The following is a 7,965-nucleotide window of genomic DNA, read 5'->3' on the forward strand; positions in this document are numbered from 1 at the left end:
GGCAGCCCACAGGACAGAGAGAAACTCTGCAGAGGGCTCTAAAAACAGGGCAAATATTGCAAGGGTAGTAAGGAACAGATGAAAGGTGTTCAGCATGGTAAAAGAGGAAAGCCATCCCTTTTGAACACTGATGGACTCTATATTTTAAGAAGCAGAAGGAAACTAAAAATTTGCTGCAAATAGTAAGAAATGTCCTGTTCAAAGGAAGTAGCCTTCTAAGTGGAACAAGAACACCATGAGATACACAGAAAAGGATCCAAAAAAAAAAAAAAAAAAAAACTTGTATGATACAAGGGATAAAACTAGAAACAAAACTATTTGCTCAGTCACATTCAACTAAGGCTTATACACATTCTTTAATAAGGATGATTGAAATTCTGGTCTCATTATCATCATTTAAATTTTATATGGCTATATTTAGGTTAACCAAATACTAAACTCTATATATTCTTCATCTCATAGCATGAATTCAGTCAAAATGAAAGTTCAAAGTTAAAGAACCCTTCCAGGTATTGTAGGAGCTGTGATTCAAGACTGAGTTATAGTCCTATTAACTACTGCAAGCAAAATTCTGGTACCCATTGCTGATAGCATCTCTTTCACAACAGTTTAGTGATATGTATCAGGTACTATAAATTCTTCATACCTACTCACCAAGTGATGCCCCATCTAGGAATTTAGTCTACAGAAATGGAGAGTGAATACACATTTATCCACAAAAGTTTGGAAATCATTCGAATTAACAACTATAGAGAAATGGTTAAATGATGGTACATTGATATGTTGTTGGGTCTTCAGTGAGACCAGAAAAGTAGCAAAATGATCAATGTGTATGTATATAGGGGATAATATTTGTTATTTTGAGAGTTGGGCCTTGAGTTCTTATTAGGATAGAAACGATTTCATCATAGGAAAGAAGGAGCAAGCTCATATACCCCAAGGAGGGAGGCGAGTGACATGGGTGAGTGAAATGGCCCATGTCTCAGAGATAACATGGAATAGTGGTAGTGGGGGTGTGGCTTACTGAAGAGCAGTTACCTGCCTATAAAGACAACCAATCCTCAGCTCCATCTACTTATATCTGGGAATGTGCACTTGTGTATCTGGAAATGTTGCCATCTCTTCTGATTTTTTTTTTCCTGAAGGAGCTAACCACCTGGATTTTTTATGCTTTTTGCTTTATGGTCAATATTATACAGTACTACTCATAGCTCAAGGGCTGCCTAGGTGTCTTGGTGAATGTGTGTGTGCATACACGGTGTGCATGTGTGTGTGTGCATTAGAGAGGGAGAGAGAGAGAATGAGAGAGAGAGAAGGAAGCTCTCTAGGGATAGCCTGGATATGCTGGGACCAGTCAAAGAGTAGCTAGCTAAACTGCCCTGCAAAAAAAAATGTTTAATTTGGGGTTGGGAGAAAGAAGAAAAAGGGAGAGAGGAAAGGAAATAAGAAACCAGCTAACATAGCAGCAGATGGGGTAAGGGCTTGTAAGAACAAGGATTTTTTTAGGGGTGTCTGGGTGGCTCAGTCAGTTAAGTGTCCGGCTCTTGATTTTGGCTCAGGTCATGATCTCACAGTTCGTGAGTTCAAGCCCTGTATTGGACTCTGACAGCGTGGAACCAGCTTGGGATTCTCTCTCTGCCCCTCCCCCATTTGCACTCTCTTTTATCTCTCTCCAAAATAAATAAATAAACTTTACAAAAAAGAACAAGAGTTTTTTAGATATCCAATTCTTTGGGTTGCACAAACCTTCAGCAAAGTATGCCATGCATAAGGACAGAAGCTGTTTTTTCTTCCACCGGGATTAATGTGGTCAAGAAAAGAACCAAGTTGAGAGATAAGTGAGTTTCAAGGCTTTAATAAAACAGGAAATCTGGGGCATCTGGGTGGCTCAGTCGGTTAAGCATCCGACTTTGACTCAGGTCACGATCTCGCAGTCCGTGAGTTCGAGCCCCGCGTTGGGCTCTGGGCTAATGGCTCGGAGTCTGGAGCCTGCCTCCGATTCTATGTCTCCCTCTCTCTCTGCCCTTCCCCTGTTCATGCTCTGTCTCTCTCTGTCTCAAAAATAAATAAACGTTAAAAAATTTAAAAAAAAAAAAACAGGAAATCAGAGACAGTACCATAAAAATATAATTGGACATCCATGACACAGAAATTAGTGGGTGAATTAAGGTAACCCTACCTGCTATTCCAAGATCTCAATGATTTAAAACATAGAATTTTATTTTTCCTACACATCATAGTTCAATTGGTGGTGGATAAGAGGGTAGAAGTCCTGCTTCATACAGTTATTCAAATTCTCAGGCTGACAGACAATGCAATGCATGGATTCCAAGGTCACTCTGGGCATTCAGCAAGTTCTTGATATGAGAGAGAGAGTAGAGAATCATGCAAATTATTTCTATGGTCCACATTCTACTATCCATAATTCAATCATATGGCCATACCTAACTACAAAGAAGACTAAAAATGTAGTCTAGACATATGCCCAGGAGAAAAGAAAAACTAGGTTCTCTGACTCAGTGAATTCAAGCCAAGTTTGTTTAAATCTTAAAGAACTGGTAACATGTACATTGATAGATGGATGGACGGATGGATGGATGGATGGATGGATGGATGGAGATAAGGATATATGGATTTGGAGGAGAGATCCCCAAATATTTGTGTATATATGTCTACATCAGGGGGTGAGGGGAGGAAGTATATATATTCATATACAAATGTGCACTTTGTATGCCTTTCCCCTTCTTCGTCTTCTCCCAGAACCTCTAAGATATTGCCATGGTTCCCATGATCTTGCCTCCCCAGATGAGGGCTAACTAAATATAACAGATACCTTACTCAACGTAGACCAATCTGAGCCCCATTAAAGAGAGTTTGGAATTAAAGAGGAGCCGCAGTTTGAGTTCTTGAATTAGGAAGTCAAAGCAGAGACTGCTGGTTATCCACCAGTCCCCTTTGTCCACAGCAATAGGGTTGTAGCTGGGCACCTGGCAGCATACCTAGATTTGACATTTCCCAGCCTCTAGTGGCAAATTGTGGTTAAGTGGTTTAGTTCAAATCAAAGCACTAAGAGTAGAAGCTAGCTATACAACTTCTGGATTATCTGCTACTTGAAAGATGACTCATTTCTCCTGAAATGGTGCTCCCCTGACTCCCTCCCACGAATTGGAAACCTGGATATGCCCATGAACCAATTTCAACCAGGCAGACTCTGTCAACCCTCTCGGGAATGGCAGGGCAAAAAGATGGAAGAAACCTAGAATCCAGAATGACTGCATGGAGCAGACCTGCCCCATCGTCCTGGAGAGAGACAGAAATAAACTTCTTTTAAGCCACTGCATTTTGGGGACTCTTTGATGCAGCAGCTCAGCCTTTACTGAAACTAATACAAGGCCATGAACTAGAGTAGCCACATGCATGTCCAAAGCTGAAAAAATTAGTGTGCAAGAGCAGTAAAATACCAAAAAGAAGCAAAGATAAGAAAACATTCTCTCTTAGAGAAATGAAAAGAGCAAACCCTTCTTTCTTGATGTACTTGAATTTTACAGATGTCCTTTCACTAAATGTCCATTTTTGCTTGAGCTCATTTGAGCTTCTGTTGCTTCTAGCTATAAAACCTCTAAGACTATAAGACAGCATGAATGTCAAGAGCAGGTGTGTCTGTGAGGTAGGTGTGCATGTCATTTTATTTACTTTTTTTGGTAATTTCCCCAACACCCTATAATGAAAAGGCATTGTTTTTTTGTTTTGGGTTTTTTGTGTTTTTTTTTTTACAGGAGAAAGGTTATATTGAAATTTTTTTCTACAACAAGAGGGGTTAAATAGGAAAAATAACCCTTCTAACAGAATTCTCTCTTAGCCATTCTTCTTGTCTGGGTGTGCCAGAAAATACATTAATAATAATGATACTCTTCCCCATATATCTGTCATGTGTAAGACACTGTACTATGAATTTTTAATACATTATTTCATCTTTGCACCAAGTATATGAGAAAAATAATATCCCATTTTAAGATAAAGAAATTGATTGGCTTTCCCAAGGTAGCAAAACTATGCCCCCTTCCAAAATGTCCATATCCTAATCTCTAGAATCTGTGGATATTTTAAGTAACATAACAAGAAAGAACTAAGGTTGCAGATGCAATTAAGGTTGCTAATCAGCTGGCCTCAAAAAAGAGATATTATCCTGGATTACCAGGCAGACCCAATGTATTCACAAGAGTCCTTAAAAGTGAGGAAGTAAAACAGAAGAGTCAGAGAAACAGATATGATCACAGAAGCATAGTCAGAGGGATGCAATAAAAGGTTCTACCCACCATTGCTAGCTTTGAAGATAGAAGAAGGGGTCATGAGCCAAAAGTGCATTAAAAAATCACGATGTTGGAAAAGGAAAAAAACAAAAACAAAAAAAGATTCTCCCCTACAGTCTCCATAAAGGAAGGCAACCCTATAAGCACCTTGATTTTAGCCCATGAGACCCATGCCAGACTTCCAACCTAGAAAACTGTGTTGTTCTAGCCACTAAGGTTGCAATAGTGTTATAGCAGCAATAGAAAAGTAACACACCATGAACGTGACAGAGCTGCTTGTGGATGTAGGTAGAAAAGAAAGCTAAAATTAAAAAGAGTCTGAGACGAAAGAAAATGTGTCTGCCTGTGTGACTCAAACTGGCCTCTTCCTAAAAATGGTTAGAAAGAATTGCAATTAGTGACTGAGGTATAGAAGGGAAGGGACTGGTGTGATATGGTAGGCAAACCCTGAGAAATATTCGAGAATGTTAATATGCTTTCTGGCAGATTAATCAGCTCTGAAAACACCTGAAAACCTTGAACAGCCATATGACAGAGGAGCAGATGGGTTTTGTGGAGTCTGGACAAAATCTGGCCTACAGATACTATTATAGATATGTTAAATAAATTTTGAAAATGGAAGTAGTCTTAGAAGCTATATAATCCAATCTTCTGGTTTCCAATTTATTTATTTATATTTTTAACAGCTTTATTGAGGGATAATTGATATACAAAAAGCTGCATGTATTTAATGTATATAATTTGATGACTTTGGACATATGGTGAAACCATCACCACAACCAAGGTAATAAACATGTCCATCATCTCAAAAGTTTCCTCATGCCCTCTTATTTTTATTTTGGTTTTGGTTTGGGGATTGGGGGTTTATTTTGGTGGTGGGGGGAGGTTCTGGTAAGAAAACTTAATATAAGATCTAACCTCTCACCAAAATTTTTAAGTGCATAATTCAGTGTTGTTAAGTATAGGCACAATGATGGGATATCTGGGTGGCTCAGTCAGTTAAGCCTTAGACTCTTGATTTCAGCTCAGGTCATGATCTCACAGTTTGTGAGTTTGAGCCCCACATCATGCTCTGCGCTGGCAGTGTAGAACTTGCTTGAGATTCTCTCTCCCTCTCCCTCTGCCCTCCCTGCTCTCTCTCTCTCAAAATAAATAAATAAACTTTAAAAATTTGTTTAAAAAATATAGGCACAATGTCATACAGCAGATCACATAAACTTCATCTTGCAAAACTGAAACCATATGGTTTCATACAGAATAGAAATCATACAGAATTTGTCCTTCTGTAGTTGGCTTATTTCACATAACATAATAGTCTCCAGGTTCATCCTTGTTGTTGCATATAGTAGGACTTCCTTCTTTTTCAATGCTGAATAATATTCCATTGTGTGTGTATATAACACAAAAAAAAATTAATCTCATTTCCCATAGAAAGGAAAACATCACTCCTAGAATAAGGCAGGAATCTGAGTAGGAACATATAGCCCATATGCATGGAACTTGATTGGCTATGTTCATGATTACACCCAGTACACAGGTGCTACATTCATATCTCCAAGGGCTGAAGGCTCAGTTCTTTGGAGTCCATAGCCCCATAACCCTGAAAGCTCTTCTCCTTTGGCTTCTAGGACCACACATTCATGACCCTCCTACTTTTCTTGATGCTCCTTCTCTGTTTCCATTGTCTCTCCTCTCTGCTCACCACTGTAAGATCCCACCAAGGGACCTTTCCAACCTGCATGTTAGGTTGATGATGTCAAATACAAAAGTGGGTAAAGAGTAGAGAGGGGGAGAATAGACTGGCCAAAGGTGGTGTTGACCACTAGTATAAGCTCACTTCACCCACTCCAAAAAAGGGAACATTTGATGAGAAGTTAGCACATCCAAAAGGGAGTGATAAAAATAAGACATGGAGGGTAAAGGTCCACCCCAAGTCTGGTCATTTAGGACCTAAGGACAAGCTCCATCAGGCACAATGATTTTTTTAATGAGGCAATAGTTGTAGTCTGGACTATAAAAACCCATTTGGGTTTCTTCCCATGCCATCTTCTCCCAGAACTGCCTCCCTGCCCACAGGAAAGGATCTCTGCAATTATATTTAAACCACCTTACCCTTCCACTCTGCCAACAGTCAACTGAGCCAGGAATGGAAGCTGACCCACACCAGATCAATCAGATTCTCTTTCCCAAGAATTTGAAATTTGAAATCAAGCAGCACTTTCAACAATAGCCAAATTATGGAAAGACCCTAAATGTCCATCAACTGATGAATGGATAAAGAAAATGTGGTTTACATATACAATGGAATACTACTTGGCAATGAGAAAAAATGAAATCTGGCCACTTGCAGCAACGTGGATGGAACTGGAGGGTATTATGCTAAGTGAAATAAGTCAGGCAGAGAAAGGCAGATACCATACGTTTTCACTCATATGTGGATCCTGAGAAACTTAACAGAAGACCATGGGGGAGGGAAAGGAGGGGGGGAAAGTTACAGAGAGGGAGGGAGGCAAACTATAAGAGACTCAAATACTGAGAACAAACTGAAGGTTGATGGGGGGTCGGGGAGAGGGGAAAGTGGATGATTGGCATTGAGGATGGCACCTGTTGGGATGAGCACTGGGTGTTGTATGGAAACCAATTTGACAATAAATTATATTTAATATTTAAAAAAATTTTAATGGAATTTGAATTCAGAGGCAGTGAGTCTGTCTTTAGCTAAAACTATAACATGTAAAACTCAGGAGTTTTAAAGTCACCATATTCCACCATGCAGATGGGTAAATAGAAAATCCCATCTGCAGGTTTTCAAGAAGATAAAAAAAAGTTCCAAAAAGTAGAATTAAACAGATGTGCAGGGAAGGCAAAGGTGAAGACAGAAAATTCTGAAGTCTTTCCAGTTACCAGCACTAGGCTTTTTTGGAGGCCCACTACATCCCTGTTCTTGGGTTCCATGAGTCATACGTAATAAAGCTCCCCATTGTAAACTAACCCAAATTATGCAAATAATACAAAAAAAAGTCAACGAAATAAACGTTCAGGGGTGGAAAACAAAGCTAATAGTTGATCAATATTTTACTATAATGTTTACTGAAATGAGGATCCATTTCAGTTCATATGTCCAATGTCCCTTCTCCCCATGTGTCAGTTATGGTCCCACCTAACCTAGATCCTCATGTAAAGGCAACCACAAGGATAATTGCTCTGTCCACGCTGGTGATTAGAAAGAACAGTATATTCAAAGTTGTTTCATTTAAAACCAAGATGAAAAGGATGCAAAAATGGAGCTCAAAGTAAAATTGAATCCAGCTACTGTTCCCCTTCCCATATTAGAATATTTTTCTGAAAGTGAATTCTCCAGAGAAGAGGACATCACAAAGGAAACAGATGGTTATTTTAAGGTAAGTAGGAGACACTCCATATTGCCTTTCCCTCGCTCCTTCCTTTAACAGGAAGGATTTAAGCAGTTATGGTTATTCCTCACATACATTTCAGCCATCCTGTTTATGCAGTGCAATAGATAGACAGATAATTGTGCTCCTGCACTACAAAACAAGCAGCTGAATGTGGAATGGGACTCCGAAACAGAAACCTTGCTGCTTAGCGTTAGTGAATCATCACATGAAACAAATTGTTCACTTTTTGTTCAGTCCAT

Source organism: Puma concolor, chromosome B4, assembly GCF_028749965.1.
Source record: "Puma concolor isolate L17-30 chromosome B4, mPumCon1.1.hap2, whole genome shotgun sequence".
NCBI lineage: Eukaryota > Metazoa > Chordata > Mammalia > Carnivora > Felidae > Puma > Puma concolor.